General features: G+C 41.0%; 1 protein-coding gene and 1 long non-coding RNA gene across 2 annotated transcripts in view; one reads left to right on the forward strand and one right to left on the reverse strand.

The window, feature by feature from the left end:
* LOC138754413 (uncharacterized) lies at positions 1 to 17,517 on the forward strand. Its single transcript, XR_011351750.1, has 4 exons — positions 1 to 105; positions 15,352 to 15,429; positions 15,634 to 15,881; positions 16,403 to 17,517. It is a non-coding gene; the product is annotated as an uncharacterized lncRNA (long non-coding RNA).
* Positions 1 to 17,536, reverse strand: part of LOC138754411 (putative oxidoreductase YteT) — a 225,795-nt gene extending 208,259 nt beyond the window's left edge. Inside the window, exon 1 of the mRNA XM_069918645.1 lies at positions 17,272 to 17,536. The gene's annotated coding sequence lies outside the window, so the exon portion shown is untranslated. The remainder of the gene's footprint in view (positions 1 to 17,271) is intronic.
* Between the last annotated feature and the right edge of the window lie 120 nt (positions 17,537 to 17,656).

The raw sequence follows: 17,656 nt of genomic DNA on the forward strand, positions 1-17,656 counted from the left end.
TTGTGTGTAGCAATGTCAGGGTCGAAGGCAAAGTGATCGCTCCCAGCAGACAAACAACATTCCCACATTTGGTCACCTCTGAGTACAGTCAGGTGTACGTCAATGGTATGTATATCAGCCCGAAAGCAAAAGGAGGGACTCACTCTCCTCCTCTTCTAGTCATGGAAGTAACACGTTTTAGACTTGTAACAAGTCACAACTTATGAAACATTATTTATCATAGTATGGTTGTTGGGATGGCCCAAGACACTGAATGGACAATTAACTGAAAGTACAACACTGGAGAAACTCAGCAGGTCAAATAGTGTACTTTATATAGCAAAGATAAAGATTCATCACCAAGGTTTCAGGCCTGAGCCCTTCATCAAGGTATGAGCAAAATTAAGGCAGGTGCCTGATTAAAATGGTGGGGGGAGGGAGTAGGGAGGGCGGTGGACACAGGCAGGAGGTAATAGGTGGATAAGGGAGGGAGGGCACACTTGCAAACAGGGCAGGGGGGGTTGGCTCTGTAAATGGAGAAGGGGGTGGAGAGCCGGAGGAAAGCAGACGGAGGGATGAGGAAGAGAGGGAGAACGGGGATTGGCAAGTCGGAAAAGTTGATGTTAATGCCGTCCAGTTGGAAAATTAGATGTTGTTCCTCCCATTTATGGGGGACCTTGGTTTGGCTGGGCCTGAGGCCATGGACAGACATGTCAGCACGGGAGTTGGGCACGTTGATTTTAGCACAGAGTGCATTGTAGCTAATTTTAGAACTAGGGATATATAGGTATAAGACATTGGTGGGAGTATCATGTGCAGTTCTGGTCGCCTAACTACATTTTTGACTGTCGGAACAGGTCCAAGACTGAATGGGCTCCTCCTGTTCTTGACTTGCAAATAAGACCATAGGATGTAGGAGCAGAAGGAGGCTATTCAGCCCATCAAGTAAGCTCTGCCATCCCATCATGAGCTGATCCATTCTCCCACTCATCACTACTCCCCTTCCTTCTTCCCATAACCTTTGATACTCTGACTATTCAGATAGCCTTTAATGCACCCAACGACCTGGCCTCCCACAGTGGCAACAGGGCGACCGACAGGGGGATGACCTATGGCAGGAGACCCAGCAGCGGGTCGACCTGCAGCGGGAGGCCCAACAATGAGTCGACCTGCAGCAGGAGGACCAACAACAGGAGACACAGCAGCTGGAGGCCCACCAAGGATACAGAAGCAGCTCACCAGTGAAGGATGAAGATAAATAGATTTAGAGAAGAGAAGAAGATGACACAGACATAGATACAAACACAGAAGAAGAGGAGGAAGACCAAGAATTTCAAAGGAAAAAAAGAAGGTAAAATAAAAGGACAGTTTAGATAAAGCCTTTTTCAAAGAACAAATGAGGTCATTAAAAGAATGGCTATCACTAGAATTTAGTTCAATCAAAAGAAAATGAAAAGAGCTGAAGACAGAATGCAAAGCTTAGAGTTGGTCATGACTGAAATTGGGAAAAGAGCAGAAAATGTGGAGGAACGAAAAGCTGCCGTAGAAATGGAGATAAATGATTTAAGAGGGAATTTGGAAGAGAGTGAAAAAAAATTAAAGAGACACGATTTATTGTCACAAAAAATGGACGTATTGGAAAACTACAGTAGGCGAAACAACATATAACCATATAACCGTTTACAGCACGGAAACAGGCCATGTCGGCCCTTCAAGTCCGTACTGGTTCACTTGAACAACTCCACTAGCTCCTCCGCAATCTCCTGAGGAAATAGAGGCTTTCTTCATGATGCCATTGGTGTGTATCAAATATATTTTCTGTGAATTTTATATCCCTTGTAAATTCCTTTTGGTAGCACATTCTGCCTGGTTTTCTGTATCCTCCAATCACCAGGGATGAAAGCCAGAATCAAAATAAAAATAGTGGGCCTGAAAGAAGGCAAAGAAGGGTCAGATATGAAGGAATTTATAAAAGGATGGATCCCAAAGGTGCTGGGAAATACAGATTCACATGAAGAAATAGAAATTGAAAGGGCGCATAGAGCGCTAGGACCGAAACCGAGATCCATATTGGTAAAATTTCTGAGATATACGACAAGAGAAAACATACTGGAGCAGCCAAGAAAGAAGGTTAGAGAAGACAATAAGCCGTTGGAATATAAGGGACAAAAAATATTATTTTACCCAGACATAAGCTTCGAACTTTTAAAGAAGAGGAAGGAATTCAACACGGTGAAAACAATCTTATGGAAGAAAGGATATAATTTTATATCAAGACATCCAGCAGTACTCAAAGTATTCATTGCTGGGGAACGGAATAAACTGTTCTCGGACCCAAAGAAAGCCCAAGAATTTGCTGAACATTTGCAGGACAGGAGAAGAGAAGAGGAGGAGTGACAAGAAGGATGACCAGCAAGAAAATATACAAAAATATGTAAAAATATAAAGTAAAGATAATGTATATATATAAAGATTTTAAGATGGATAAGAGAAAGGGAAGAAGGGAAAAAAAAGAGAAAGAGCTTTGTCATAAGTATAGGAAAATAGTGTTCTCTGGGGGGGGCTGGGGGGGAAATTAATGGTCACTGCAAACCGAATGAAAGGGGAGTTGTGGTTGCCGTCAAGGAACAAGGGGAAATCCAAGGAAGGAAGGTTCATTTGGGGTTAAAGGGTTAATGTTTGTGGGGATTGTTGAACATGTATTTCATGTCTTAAGTGCATTGTCATATATTGGGATTAAAAAGGAAAACTTAAAAAACAGTAATGGAAAAAAGGGATGGAGGTGGTGAAGAGGCAGAAAAGTGAAAATAAAGATATAAGATGGCCAGGTTGGACCATATGACTATAAACATTAACAGAATATATAACCAAGTTTAAGTGTATCCTTTTGGGAAAAAAAAAATCACATATTGTTTAAAAGACAAAGTTACAATGATTTAAAAATTCTGGGAACCATACATGGATCATAACAGAAAGAGCAGGCCTCGGACCACCACCACCTAAAATGATAAGAAGATAAACACGATCAGATTTAATTTGAATAAGTAGATGATACGTCTTTTTTGTTTGTATTCCTTTTGTATAAAAATATTGTTTTATTGTATTTTATATGTCCCATATTTACTGTTTTTGGAGGGTGGTGGGAAGGGGGAAGGGAGGGATGGGGGAAAAAAAGAGAAAATGTCACTGTGAATATTTAAAGAAATGCATATGTAAATATATTGGTTGTTATGGTTCATAGTGCGATAAATAAAGAATTATTAAAAAAAGAGACAGGAGGGCTTGGGTAAATGATAAAAGGTTGGAAAGTAGACAGGAAAAGTTAAGGATCATGAGTGATAAGTTGTGACAAGGGTATGAGCAAAGGTGATCAAGTACTGAGGCACTGCTGGGGAGATTGCAAAGTAAATGCAGAGAATTATTTTTAAGGACAAGAGTGTGGGGAAGGAAGCTGAGAGGTACAAAGGTATGGGTAGAAAGTTAATAGTACAGTATAAGGTGGACAATTAGGTTGTGGTAGTAGCATGTGGAGAAAGGCAAAAAGTCAAAAAGATAGAAAAATATGGGGCAGGGGCTTAGATGCTAATGCTTTTATTGATAAGCAGAATTGCAAGAGTAAAATTAAGGATCATAAAAATATAGGAAAAATCAACTAAACTAAAAGCCTACTCCTCAAAAAAATCATACAATACACATAAATATTGTAGAGGTATTAAAAATTCATATTGTTTCAATGTAACTTAAAAATCTAAACTATGTAGGTCAATAAGCTATGCCACAGTTTACAGCAACCAGAGTATTAAGTGATACAAAAAGAACAATTTAATTTAAACCTAATTTAGTCACAGCATTTAATTGCCTTGCGTTCCAATGCAAAAAGAAATAGAATTATTCTAGTAATACCCAACATCTGTCTCTTGCCATTCAAGGTAATTAGGTGAAACTATTTTAATAAAATAGAAATTATTTTTAGTGTTATTTCATCAGGAGAATCATGATTTGAAATGGAATTTCTTCCAATAGAAATTAATTGTCAAAGGTTGGCAAAGCGTTCACCACTAATTTTCACTCCTTCCTTCCCTGAAGAAACTGACTGTCTCTTGTCTCTTAATAATTTAATGGGCAAGTTATTCCATTAGCCTGCCCAAAAGATTATCAACAAGCTTGGGCTATGAGCACCAACAAGATTTTTGACTGACTTAACCAAGCTCTGCTCTTGCACAATATTTGCAGATACACACAAACTAAGAGCTTGATATTAACTCTTCAGCACAAACCAAGAAATTTGAAACTATAGATCAAGTCAAGTCAAGTTTATTGCCATATGATTGTGTAAGTACAACCTGACAAATTAGCGTTCTCCTCCCTTCAGTGCAAAGAAAATTGCAAACGCACCAACAGGCATAACACAGATACACACATATAATACATATTATATATATTTAAATATATGTGAGCAGTTCCTCTGGTCGTTCAGCTTTCTCACTGCACGTAGGAAGAAGCGGTTCCTCAGCCTGGTGGTGCTGGCTCTGATCCTCCTGTATCTCTTCCCCGATGAGAGCAGCTGAAAGATGTTGTGTGCAAGGTAGAAGGAGTTCTCAATAATTTTGCGTGCCCTCTTCAGACAATGATCCTGGTAAATCACGTCGAAGGAGGAAGTGATCCTCTCTGCCACTTTTATGGTCCTGTGGATTGACCTCCAATTCATTTCTCTGCAACACTGTGATGTAGCTGGCCAGGACACTTTTGAGAGAGCCCCTTTTGAAGGTCGACATAATTGAGGCTGGTAACCTTGCCTGCTTCAGTCTTCTCAGGAAGTGCAGTTACTGTTACACCTTCCTGACAAGTGAGGGGATGTTGAGTGTCCACAACTCCAAGGAATTTTGTGCTCTCTACTAGAGTTGTGGATGTGTAGTAGAGGATGGTCATCCCTGGTCCTTCTAAAGTCCACAATCATCTCCTTGTCCATGTTGAGACTCAGGTTGTTGCACAAGATTTCCCACCTTTTTTTGTAGTGTTGTTGTTGATGATGAGGCCAACTACTGTTGTGTCATCTGCACACTTGATGACACTGTTGGAACTGAATTTGACGATGCAGTCGTGGGTCAGTAGCATTAACACACAGCCCTGAGGTGCGCCAGTGCTCAGCATGACGGTGTTCGATATTCTGCTACTGACTTGGACAGACTGTGGTCTTTCCATGAGGAAGTCCAGGATCCAATTACAGAAAGAACAGCTTCTCCACCAGCCTCTGGGCAAATATTGTATTAAGCGTCAAGCTGAGGTCAATAAAAAGCAGCCTGGCATATGAGGTGTCGTTCTCCAGGATGGAGTAAAGCGACAAGGCTATAGCATCATCTGTGGGTTTCTTCTATAGGCAAATTGAAATGGATCCAACATCTCTCAGAGGTGTGCTTTGATGTGTTCATCACCAGATGCTGGAAGCATTTCATAAGGGTGGAGGTCAGTGCTACAGGCTTGTTAATTTCACCCTCTTGGGTGATGGTGGTGGCTGTCTTGAAACTTGTGGTATTGATGGACTGCTGCAATGAGATGTTGAAGATGTCCGTGAAGATCTCCGTCAATCAGTCTGCGCAGTCCTTCAGTATTGACCAGGTATATTGTCTGGTTACGCTGCTTTGTGTGGGTTCACCTTCAATAGAGCTCCTCACTTCAGCCACGGCTATGCGAGGGGCCAGTTCATCAGGGTGGCACAGAGCTTCATTTGGTGCCATCCGGTTCTTCTCATCAAACTGTGCATAGAAGGTGTTCAGTCTGTCTGGAAGGGAGGCATCATTTTCCTTAATTTGCAAGGTTGACTTGTGATCCGTAATAGTCTTGATCCCCTTGTCGCATGTGCTTCATGTGGCCCATGTTGCACAGCTGTCTGTGGACCTTCTGTGTATACCCCCGCTTTACCTTTCGCATTGCACGGGAGAGTCAGCCCTGGCTAATCTTAATGCCATCAGGAGCTCTGAGAAGGACCCAAGCCTCTGCACCTATCCTTGGCTTCTGGTTAGCCCTGATTGTAAAGCATTTGATCTCGGTAACATCCTCAATACACTTGCTGATGTAGCCAGTCACTGAGCTCGTGTACATGACCATTGTAGGTGGCCACCTCCCTGAAACAGCTCCAGTCCATGGTCTCAAAGCAGTTTTGCAGTGCTGCTATTCCCTCCCCCAGCCACATCCTGATCTCACTGTGAATTGACCTCACTTACTTTGCCAGTGGTCTGCATGCTGGGGTTAGAAGGACAGATGTGTGATCCAAGTAATCAAGATGGAAGCAGGGAGCAGCCTTGAATGCACCAGGGACATTGCTGTACCACTGATCCAAGTGTTCTCCCCTCTGGTGGGGAAGTTCACATGCTATTGAAACTGTGGTAAGACCGTTTTCAGGTTGGCGTGATTAAAGTTGCCAGCAGCAACAACAATTAGTATCTACAATTAATCTGATACGAGGTGCAGTTTTACCACTAGTCATTTGAAAAATTTCAACTCAAGAGTTATCAATCCATTATACTAAATGTCTCCAATAATCCATAACTGAGTCCAGTTTAAGGAAACTGGGAAATGAACCTAATATTTGCATGCATTAGAAATGGATTTCTATGAGTAATCAGTTCTTTCAAAAATTCATAATTGTAGGAATGCTCAAGTATGAGTGAACTCTCCTCACCAAAATTGACAAAATTTTCCAACAGTTTTATTTAGACATAGGGTTGCTTTATGAAATTATTAAATTCTTGATTTTTTTTGTATTGCCTCATAAAATTTTACAAGCTCCAAGTTTTAATTCAAAAGTTATTATTCGATTAGATCAGGGGAGTCAAACTTGTTTAATAATAGCCCTATATGATAAACTTCAGATGCTTGAGAGCTGCAAGACATGAAAAAATATTACATGCACCTTTTTACTCTCACATGCACATTTTGTTACAAAAATTATATATAAATGTTAAAAAATACATATACATAATATTTATTCATGTACTGCATGTAGTGTTTAAACTGCTAATTTGCATTAGTTTCAATAATCAAAAGGACACATACTTTTGTGGAACAAATTTTCGGATAAAATTTAGTGAGTCGACTATTACATGCATACTACTTTTGACTGTGGTAAGTACCTGTGTCAAACAGTGTCAGGAGCTTGGATGGGCGTGAGGCTGGCTAGGACTGGGTGGTAAGTCAGCGTTCAGGGCATTGAGAGCTCAGGTAGGTGGGTGGGCTAGGCGAGAGTTCGCAGTCGAGATGTCAGGAGCTCAGATGGGATGGCGGTAAGGGCATCAGGAGCTTGGATGGGCAGGTGGACAAGGCCTAGGTGAGAATCTGCAGTCGGGGCATTAGGAGCTAACCCTAACCCTAACACATTGGCTACAGATTTTGGCATTTTACAAGATCAGCATTACTTGTAAACATTTTTCTGCTATACAGTAATGTGTTACAACTGGATTGTACAAAGTTGTATCAGACCAACAAATTAGTAACTAAATATATCTCACCATGAAGCAGTGTGATTGTTGATTCCCAATCTGCTAAATTTACAACTGCACTGAAGTCACCAAGTCAAAACTGGTTGTCAGTGAATCCCACAGGGGTCAAAGTGTATCATAATCTTAACAAATGAATGAGTGAATAGAATAATAACTATGTACACTTGTAGATAACATAAATGGATGTTGTTCTAAAAATACTTAATAATGTGTTTTCAACAGAAATAAAAATGAAGGTCAGTGAACAGAGAATAGCAGATGATTATCAACATGTATGATTACAGTTATAATCTTAAGATAATGTAAAAAAACAAATAATTGCAGTGTTCTACATGATCTCTGGATACTGTAGAAGTGCTTTATAATCAATTAAGTGCTTTTTAAGTAAAATTACTGTTTAATGAAAATGAAATTACTTGTATATGGCAACAAATCGAGTTCTAGCCTCCTCAGCTGAAGTAAATTTCCTCCTTATATCCCAAATGTAAAAATGCTACAAGGTAAGGCTGAGTTAGAGCTTGACTATCCAACTTAAACTGGACTATATCCATGGTTCAGGTGTATGTTCTGATAAATCATTTGGGGTTGGGTCACGACAAGCTGTGATATGCTGGATCGGGTCAGAATTTAATTAATGATTGGCTTAGTTTTACAATTTAGACATCGACCATGGTAACAGGCCCTTTTGAGCCCATGCCTCCCACTTACATCCAATCAACCTACAACCCTGTACATTTTGAACGGTGGCAGGAAACCAGAGCAGACATGAGTAGAATGTACAAACTCCTTACCAACAGCGCTGGATTTGAACCGGGTCACTGGCGCTGTAACAGCATAGCGCTAACCACTACACTGTGCCATCCCTGTTCTCAACAATACCTGATGGTTCATCTTAAACAGATAAATACCTCTATGGAGATTGTTGGGTTCCTTCAAGTGTAGAATAGGTTAAAAGTACACATGTTCAGGTTGAGTTTGAGTTGGCCATGGATGGGTCAGCATTTTAGTTTTGTGTCCGAGCACAGCTGGGTATCATCAAAATAAATGTGTAATGTGACATGCTTTAATGAAAATGTAAAAAGTATCAGTGAGAGATTAAAGTAAACCTAGAACATTAGTTTTCCAGTCAACAAATAGTAGCACTACAACAAAAAAGTGTTTTACTGTTTCCATACCCTTTATATTAACATGTCTTCCCATTTAATAATCAAATGTTCCGATTGTAAAAATTGGGACAAAAATAGATTTACATCAGAAGAGTCCAATTGTCATGAAGAAGAAATGTGTTACAATATTGCATAAGGAGGTCGTTGTGTACTGGATAATCAGAGATAACCGCTGAATGGGAAAGTAGATAATTGGACTGTCTTCAACAGTGGAGTCCCATTGTTAAAACAGTGAATTAGTCATTATGTGAAAAGTTTTGTAAACAGTAAATTCATGAATGGTACAAATTTTCAGTATTAACTTTGAACTTATCCCATACATTTTGAAATAAACAGAAATTACTTCGTCCCTTGAGCAGAGGGGATTAAAAAAAAACAGAGGCCAAAGATTTTAAGTAAGTGGTAAGAGCATTAGAGGGAAGCTGAGCAAATTCTGCTGCCTTAAAGGAGGGTAGGGATGGTAACCCTCAGTACAGTTAAAAAAATCTCAGAGGTGTGCATGAAAAGCTGTGATCTGTGGGACTTTTGGACATGGTACTGGAAAGTGGAATTAAGTACAAACCCTTTGTCAACCAATGGGCTGAATAGCCTTCTTTGGTGCTGTAAATGATCTTTGATTTTATGATCGTTTGATATTCATTCAAGAAAAGTAGAGGTCACTGGTATTCACATAGTGATGTTGGGGAAGGAAATTCCAAGCCATGGAAAAGGGGCCAAAGTGTAATTCCAAATCAGTGTTATCAATGGAGTGATAAAATGGTGGCACGTATGCGGATCTAATGTCTTTGTCATGGAATCATAGAGACATACAACACAGAAATAGGCCCTTTCAGCATCAGTGGTGCCCATATACACATTAGGCTTGTATTCCTCTATTCATTTTCTTCTAGATCCCATGCCCTGAAAAAAAGAATTTTATAAATCTCTTTCAGGTCACCCCCCAGCCTCCTCTGTTCCAGTGAGAATCAACTCCAATCTCTCTTTATAATCAGTCCTCCATTCTTTCTATTTTTGCCACATTGTTCCTGTAGAATGGCATCCAGAACAGTACACAATACTCTTTGGGTGCTGTCCAATCCATGTTTATGGGCATGAAGCCCGAACTCTTCCATTCAAAGCCTCAGCCTATGAGAAAATTCTTTTTGTTGACCCTGTCCACCTCTGTGGCCATTTCAGGGAGCTATGAGCTTACACCTCAAGTCTTAATAGGTGCTATTAAGATCCCTACCATTTACTCCATTTGTCTAACCAAATTTGACCTTTTAAAGTGCAAGACCTGAAATTTATCTGGATTAAATTCTATCTGCCCAACTTTCCAACTGATCTAGGTCCTGCAGTATGCTGAGTTGTGAAGTCAAGAATGTTTAAAGTAGTGAATTGGTGTCCATCAAGCAGGGTTCTTTGCCTTAGCTATTATTGAGCTTACTGTTGATACTACACTCATCCATCAAGTTGAAGAATATTCTTTCATTGTCCTAACAAGTGTGAAAAGAAATGGGTAATATGCAGCAGAATTCCCAGTTTCTTAACTGATCTTCTGACCACAATAATTAAGTTTTGACCAATTAAATTTCAAGTATTTGATAAAACTCACCCCAAACAACCAAGGTCATTGATGTGAGATTTGATGTTGACAATATTATTCAACATCAAAGGGTCATGATTAGATCATTTTGTTAGACCGAGTAATTGCGAGAATATTCCTTGCTACTTATCAACCTCAGCTAAATATTGCAAAAGAGAACAAAGCACCCTGCATCTGTCTGCAAATGTCCCCTTTTCTGCTCTTATGACACATACATGCTTGTTGAATTCACCATAAATGGTTAGATCTATAAAATTGCAAATTCCAGAGCTGATAATGATTGGCCTCCAAGGATCACAACTAATTTCTTTCACACCAGTTACGACTTTAGCTTTATTGATCTTTCTTAATGCCTCACTTAGTCAAATCTTGCTTTTATGTTCTTATAATAATCAGCAATTAGAACGAAAACTCCAAACTATGGTGAGACACCCAGACAGTTAGTAATATTAACAATGCTGCCTCTTGATGCCAGTTTTCATTCCTAGGGGAAAATAATCCCCACAATCTTAATTATTTTATGTAAAAAAAACATTTTAGCAAAGGACCAATTATTGCAATTATCAGAGTTAAAGAAAATGAAAATTCCACAATATTTCTACATACAGCATACTATTGAGAATAACTGATGGTTCAGATACATATATTGTAGTGGCCATATATTGTCATGACCCAGCACACAAAATGGCCGACGAATGCAGCGACCGTGCAGTCCCTGCAGGGGCCAATGACCTTCATCCCAGGTGACTGCCTGCACAGCAGGAAACAATGAGCAATAGTTGGAACGCTGTCCAATTGGAGATCAGCGCTGCCGTGATGTCACCCTGTCGTCAGCAGCGGGGAGAGAATATAAGCAGAGCTGTCATTGCAATAAATCAGTCTTCAACTTCGACTCCTCGTGCATGTATCTTATTTGCACACTTCACGGAGGTGTGCATGCTACATTGGTGACCCCGGCAGGTCCAACTGGTAGTTGGACCCGAAAATGATGGATCAAGCAGCTCTTCACGCAATTTCGTTGAAGTTGCCAACTTTCTGGGTGTTGCAGCCACATGTGTAGTTCGAACAGGCTGAGGCCCATTTCCACTTTCGACAGATCAGCACTGACAACAGACGCTACTACTATGTGGTGAGCTCGCTCAACCAGGAGATAGCAGCAAGGGTCATCAACTTCCTATGGCAGCCTCTGGAGCAAGACAAATACAATGCCCTCAAGGAGCTATTAACTCGCACCTTTGAGCTCTCATGGTGCGAATGCGCTGCCCGATTGTTGTATATGGACATTTTGGGGAGACAATACCCCATCCACCCTCATGAGCGAGATTCTTGCCCTTGCTGAGGGACACAGGCCTTGCCTGCTCTTCAAGCAGATTTTGCTGGAGCAGCTTCCCGAGGATATCCAACTCTTGCTCACCGACAAGGACTTCAGCGACCCCTGGAAAGTTGCAGCCCAGGCGGACGTGCTCTGAAGAGCGAAGAAAGAAAACAGTGCCTTGTGGAGCAGAATGCTAGGCTCCACACACAGCCGGCAACAAGGCTGTTGCTGGTCTCCTGTGGGGTGAGATATCTCCTTACCATGAATGACCGCTCCACGAGGTGGCTGGAGGCAGTCCCACTTGCCACCGAGTCCTGATTAATACGTGGGTGTCGAGGTTCAGAGTCCTGGGGTGTATGATCTCCAAAACAGGGCCTCTGGGTGGTGTTAGCCATGTTTCTGGGAACCCATGGCTTACCACCCTCAGGCCAATGGGTTGGTGGAGTAGTTTCACAGGCACCTAAAGGCAGCCTCGATGGCTCAGTTCAAGGGGCTGAACTGGGTAATCGAGTCACCCTGGGTCCACCTGGAGATCCGCACTGCGCCAAAGAGGTCTTTAACACCTCAGCATATGGCACATCGTTAGTGATACCGGGGGAGTTCTTGGCCGCCGCCAAGGACCCAGAGGAACCCACAGCCTCATTGACTAAGCTGAGAGAAAAACTGGACACTCTAACATATCCACAGCCTCTGCTGCATGGCCAGGTCAAAGCCTAAGTCCCCAAAGACTTAGAGACGTGTGAGTACGTTTTCGTTTGGGGGGCACACTGAACTCCTCCGAAATGGCTGTATGAGGGGCTGTGTAAAGTAATCAGACACAACAGGTCGACATGTATGCTGTATATCAGCAGTAAGGAAGAACCTTTCACTATCAACTGCTTCAAATCAGCACATCTGGGCATCAGCTAACTCTACACAGGCCCCGCAACACAGAGGTAGGCCACCATAAGTGGCAAACAGTGCTCTGATTGCCGGTTCAGGGGGGTGTGGGGTTGGGCAGCAGCCCGCTAACTGGGTCACAACCCAGCACACATAATGGCTGACGACATGGCGACTGCGCAGACCCCACCGAGGCCAATGACCATCCCAGGTAAACCCTTGCACGGCAGGAAACAAAGAGCAACAGCGGGAATGCTGCCCAGTCAGAGATTGGCGCTGCCGTGATGTCACTCCTTTTGTCAGCAGCAGGGAGAGAATAAGCAGTCAGTGCAATAAATCTGTTTTCGACTTTGACTCGTGTGCATGTCTTCTTTCCACACTTTGCATCAGTATGTACGCTACAGTTTCATTAATAATTATTAAGTCAGGTGCAAAATTAACCAAAAAAACAATTATTTTAGTCCCTCCTTACTGTAAAAATGAAGACAAGTGCAACCATGAAACATAGTATTCAAGTGTCTGACCTACACTTGAACTATTTTTTATCCTTCTCTATTTGGTCTCTGTGCTCCTTGTCCATTTTCTCATGAAGTTTGGCTTCCGGAGAAGTTTGGTTGGACTACATTTGTATAATCCTTAACACAATAACTGCTGTCAGCATGTGAAACAATAGAGGGAAAGAAGTGCTAACACACCTTATCATCTGAACAATAATCTAGTATCTTATCTACTAGTTTTATATATGGACCTTAATGTTGCAAACTTTCCTGAAACTCTTTAAGGAGCATTATCAAACAAAATTAGATGCCATATATATTAGAGAAATGTAAAACAGTAAAAAGCCCCTTTTCTACTGGCATCCCAGTTAATTGGCTGTACAGTGTTCTGGGATAGGAAGCCCTTTGTGCTGTTTCCACTGGGCCACCCTTAAATTTAATTGCTTTTCCACTGATCACAACTCATCCCCGGGGATTGGAGTGTTCTATCTTCCACTGGAAACAGGTGACTTTCTGCTGTCCCTTTTCCACTGGTTTTATCAACAAACACTGTGGATATGAGTAGGGGTCGAGGAGGTTAATCCCCGGCATAAAATGATGTCATTTGATGCAGTCGTTCGGACAGTGTTCCTGCCAGTTGAAAAGGAGCTAAAGTTTGGTCAATGAGGAGAAAGATGAGTAGATAGTACTTATGGTAGGAAATTCCAGAGTCCATAGGAACATTATAATCATGAGCATGGGGAAAGGGAAACAATTAATATTTATTCTCAAGATTAACTCAGAATACCATCAAATTTGGAATCAACCCAAGTCCACCTTTTTTGCAAATGGACTTGTGCCATGTGGAATATACTGAGATGATAATTTTCCAAAATCCTGTTTGGCCTAGCTTCTGTTTATTAAATTAATCTATCATAATGCATACCTGTTTCTACCAATTCTACTTCTGTCAAATATGTGTACTTTCATTTAAAAAAGATTTTTGTTCTCATTTTCCATTTGGGTATTTTATAACCTAACAATCTTAAGCCAAAATGAAAATCTCTCCTTGCTGTGCCTTTATTCTTTGGTCTGATACTGTATTGCCCAATGCAGAACAAAACTCTCACTTCTCAGTCCCGATTGTCTTAACCTCAACAAAGAGCTCCTACATAACATAGTGTTGTAGCGTTCGTGCTATGCAGATGTGGAGAGAACGACACGCAAACCAAAGCCTTGAAATCATTCTGATTTATTGTCTGGTTGTCGCATTTATATGAGCTCCAGGCGCTGATGTCAGGGCACCAAGTCATCAGAGCGCCGGCCTGAGATTGGCCAGCATTCCCGCCACAGTTCACAGTCTTTCTGCCATGCAGGAGGTCACCTGGAACGATAGCCAATGTCATTCCCCCACTCCCCAGGCCGCACAGTTGTTGCATTTGTCGGCCATTCTGTGGGCCGGTCTGCATCTTCATGCGTGGGCCGCTACAGTGTAATATTTTTTCATTCCTTACACCAACCTTTTGAAACAAGATTCTCAATCAGAACCAAGTTAGGAGTAATTATGTTTGTAAGGTGGTAGTTCTTTAGAACTGAATTGAGACAGACCATATTCTTTTCACATAATGATGATCACTTGCCTATCTTAACTCAAAGTTCATGAAGATATCATTACTGTTATAATGCTGAGACATACTGAACTTATTTTCCATGTAGAAAAATTGTTCATTAGCATGTGAAATTAGAGGAAAATATTGCTTAAAAATGGACATCACCAGGAAACCTCCGCATATCAAAATAGTTTAAAAAAATGACGGTAAGTACAACAGAAAAAAAATATTTCCTGTAAATTGGAAAAGTTTATCATTTTTGGGGGTCATGTACTACTCTCAATTGGAAGGTAACACCTTTAACCAATGCAGCAATTTATTTATACAATATATTAAAAATAATCAGGTTGGGATATGCTTTGAGGAAGTAATTAATTTTTTGTAGAAGAACACAAAGCCAATGATACAGATTCTGAAGGATATAGGAGACACAAAAAAGTTTACAGTTGCTATAATCTGGAGCAAAAACAAACTGCTGGTGGATCTCAGATGGAACCCTTCATTTGGACTGGGAGTTAAAATGGTGGAGAGCATGCAACATGTCCCGGATGTAAATGGGAAGGGAACGGACGAGTGGGAACAGGAAAGGCACAATGTTCAGATGGGCAAGAACAGGCAGGAAAAACAGCCTGTTCGGGGTTGGGAAACTATCAAGTTGGAAGGAAGAGATCCTGCAGAAATGAGATGTATGATGGTATGGAAAACAGTGCCATGATTATCATTGGTGGAGTCATCATCCAGATGACAGGAAAGAGTCTGGGAGCTGCCATCTCATCTCTGCAAGGTGTACAGGATTTTTCAATGTTATAATTTTTCATCTTGTATTTTATTTACTCCATCCACAGAGAACAGACACACTCGATTGCTGCAGAGGAACAATAATTAACATGTGAATCTAAATAAATTGTCAGGGACCATTTTAGGTAGGTAGAAATTTGCTGCAAAACCTTACCATGTTTTTCTTCCTTTGTTTGGTTTTTTTTGATTCTAAAGCAAATCTGAGAATGTGCATGGTTTTTGGCTTCCTCGAGTATCAAACTAAAAGATATTACATGAATAGGTGTTTTGTCTCATGATCCTACTGCAATATCAGACTGATTAGAATCTAATTTTGGAAAATTTTCTAGGAAGGCTGAGGTGATCCAAGCAAAGACCACATTCGTCACGATGTGGGAAGAAGACTAAAGGGAGCATAGAAGGTCCACAAGTTCTGCAAAGGAGAGTTGAATGAGTTGATTTCAATAAAATTATTGAATTCAAATTCTGAGATTGTTAGTTAAGACAAAAAAATGTTTAAAATGGAAAAGTGGGAACGATGTCTACATTCGCTATTACTCGGCTTGTGAAAGAAAGTCAATTAACAATTTACTCTGCCGTAAGTAACGACTTGTTATTAAATCATACTCGGCCAATTTAATACTAGAGTGTGGTAAGTAGACTCCCTATTTGCTCTCGTTTAGGCTGTGTTGCAACAGTTTCGATTTGCGTGACGGTTGGAAACTATGTTCATAAATTTTAGTGAGTATGTGGCAGATTGCCAAAGGCGGGAAAAATGTCACACAAGACGCTATGGAGTCAGTGATTGCCAGGTAAAACATGTTGGTACAACAGGTAACAAGGATTTAGCAGGTTAACTATTTTCTCCAATCACAAAAATATATCACACAATAGCAAAACTAAGTACTTCGAACTTCCTTTCAAATAATTCATAAAGTATGTTAAATTGTGGAATTAACATTAAAAAGGTATGGTGTGTTGAGTTAAAAGGTCACGGTTTGGTCAATTGTTAAAAGCTTACCCTTTTTAATGGGAATATCAGATTAATTGATGCCTATTAACTTTTTTTTAAATGTGAAAACGGCGTCTGTTGAAACTGCCTTCGCGTTGTGATTCAAGTCAAGACTCGCTCAGTCAAGATAAGTTTCCATTTTGTTATAATTTGGCGCTCGAATGCAGGGGACCTATCCCGCAGCGGGCGGAAAGTGTGGAGGAAATCGACAAGGTGAGTTTCACCCAAGTCTAACAACACTTCGCCAATCCTGTCTGAAACATCGAATTTAGTTTGAACAAGGAAATGCTCCAACCATTAGTTTCACGATTAGAAATAAAAACGCAGTAATTTTTTTTAAAAAAAGGATAAAATTGCAGATTTAGAGGGTCGCTCTCTATGTTGATTTCGTTCTCCCAACAGGTAAGTTGGGAGAAATGGTGGGGTATTTGAAAACAAAATATATTTGTATCCCTCGTCCTTCAGCATGCGTTTATCGTTTGCAACCCCATTTGGCGTTCCTGTCTTTCATTTTAAGTGATTGTCAACATGAGCTGTGAACAATTTCTTGCATTGAGGTCGCCAGCCTTGTTGAGGTGCTCAAATACAAACATCCAGTAGTTGGAAACACAATGCTGGAGAAACTCAGCAGGTCAAACAGTAAAGATACATAACCGACATTTCGGGCGTGAGCGATGCCTGAATGGAAACGTTGGTATCTTTCTTACACAAAGTACTATTTGACCAGCTGTGTTTCGCCAGCATTGTGTTTTACTTCACTACCGTGTCTGCAGACTTTCCTGTTGTATATCCAGCAGTTGACCGACTTGGTCATCGTGGTGGGAACATTGTAAAAAGGTCAAGAGAGAGAAACCAATTCCAACAGGAAGCGAGTTGTAAAATAAACTCCCCATCATCTGGACAGTGGCGAGAAGTAAATGACCTTTAGAAGGGAACCAATAAGATTAATCAGAAAATAGCCATGATGAGGGATTACCATTGCGAATGAAACGACGGCCAATTACAAGGCAGAGTTTGAAGAATTGACGGACAGTGGACCAGTAGAAGGGAAGATCGAGACGTGATTAAAGCCAGGTCTGCGTGTAGGCGGGGGTACGACGTATTTTCCAATTGGAAGCTCCCGCGGTTGGTGATTGACATCTGCGGAGGCGCTACAGGCAAGCCTCAAATCATCGCATTTGGGCTTGGAGCGACATCGACGCGAGCCAATAAGAATGATCGAGGGGGGGGGCGTCCGCTCAATCTGCAAAAGAGGGGGGGAGGGGGAGAGAGAAGGGGGGGGAAAGAGAAAAAAAATAACAATTTGCATGCAGCCAATCCGCGCGACGAAGGCTCGAATTTTAAAAGAGCCACGAAACCAA

The sequence above is a fragment of the Narcine bancroftii genome, chromosome 2 (assembly GCF_036971445.1).
Source record: "Narcine bancroftii isolate sNarBan1 chromosome 2, sNarBan1.hap1, whole genome shotgun sequence".
Classification (NCBI taxonomy): domain Eukaryota; kingdom Metazoa; phylum Chordata; class Chondrichthyes; order Torpediniformes; family Narcinidae; genus Narcine; species Narcine bancroftii.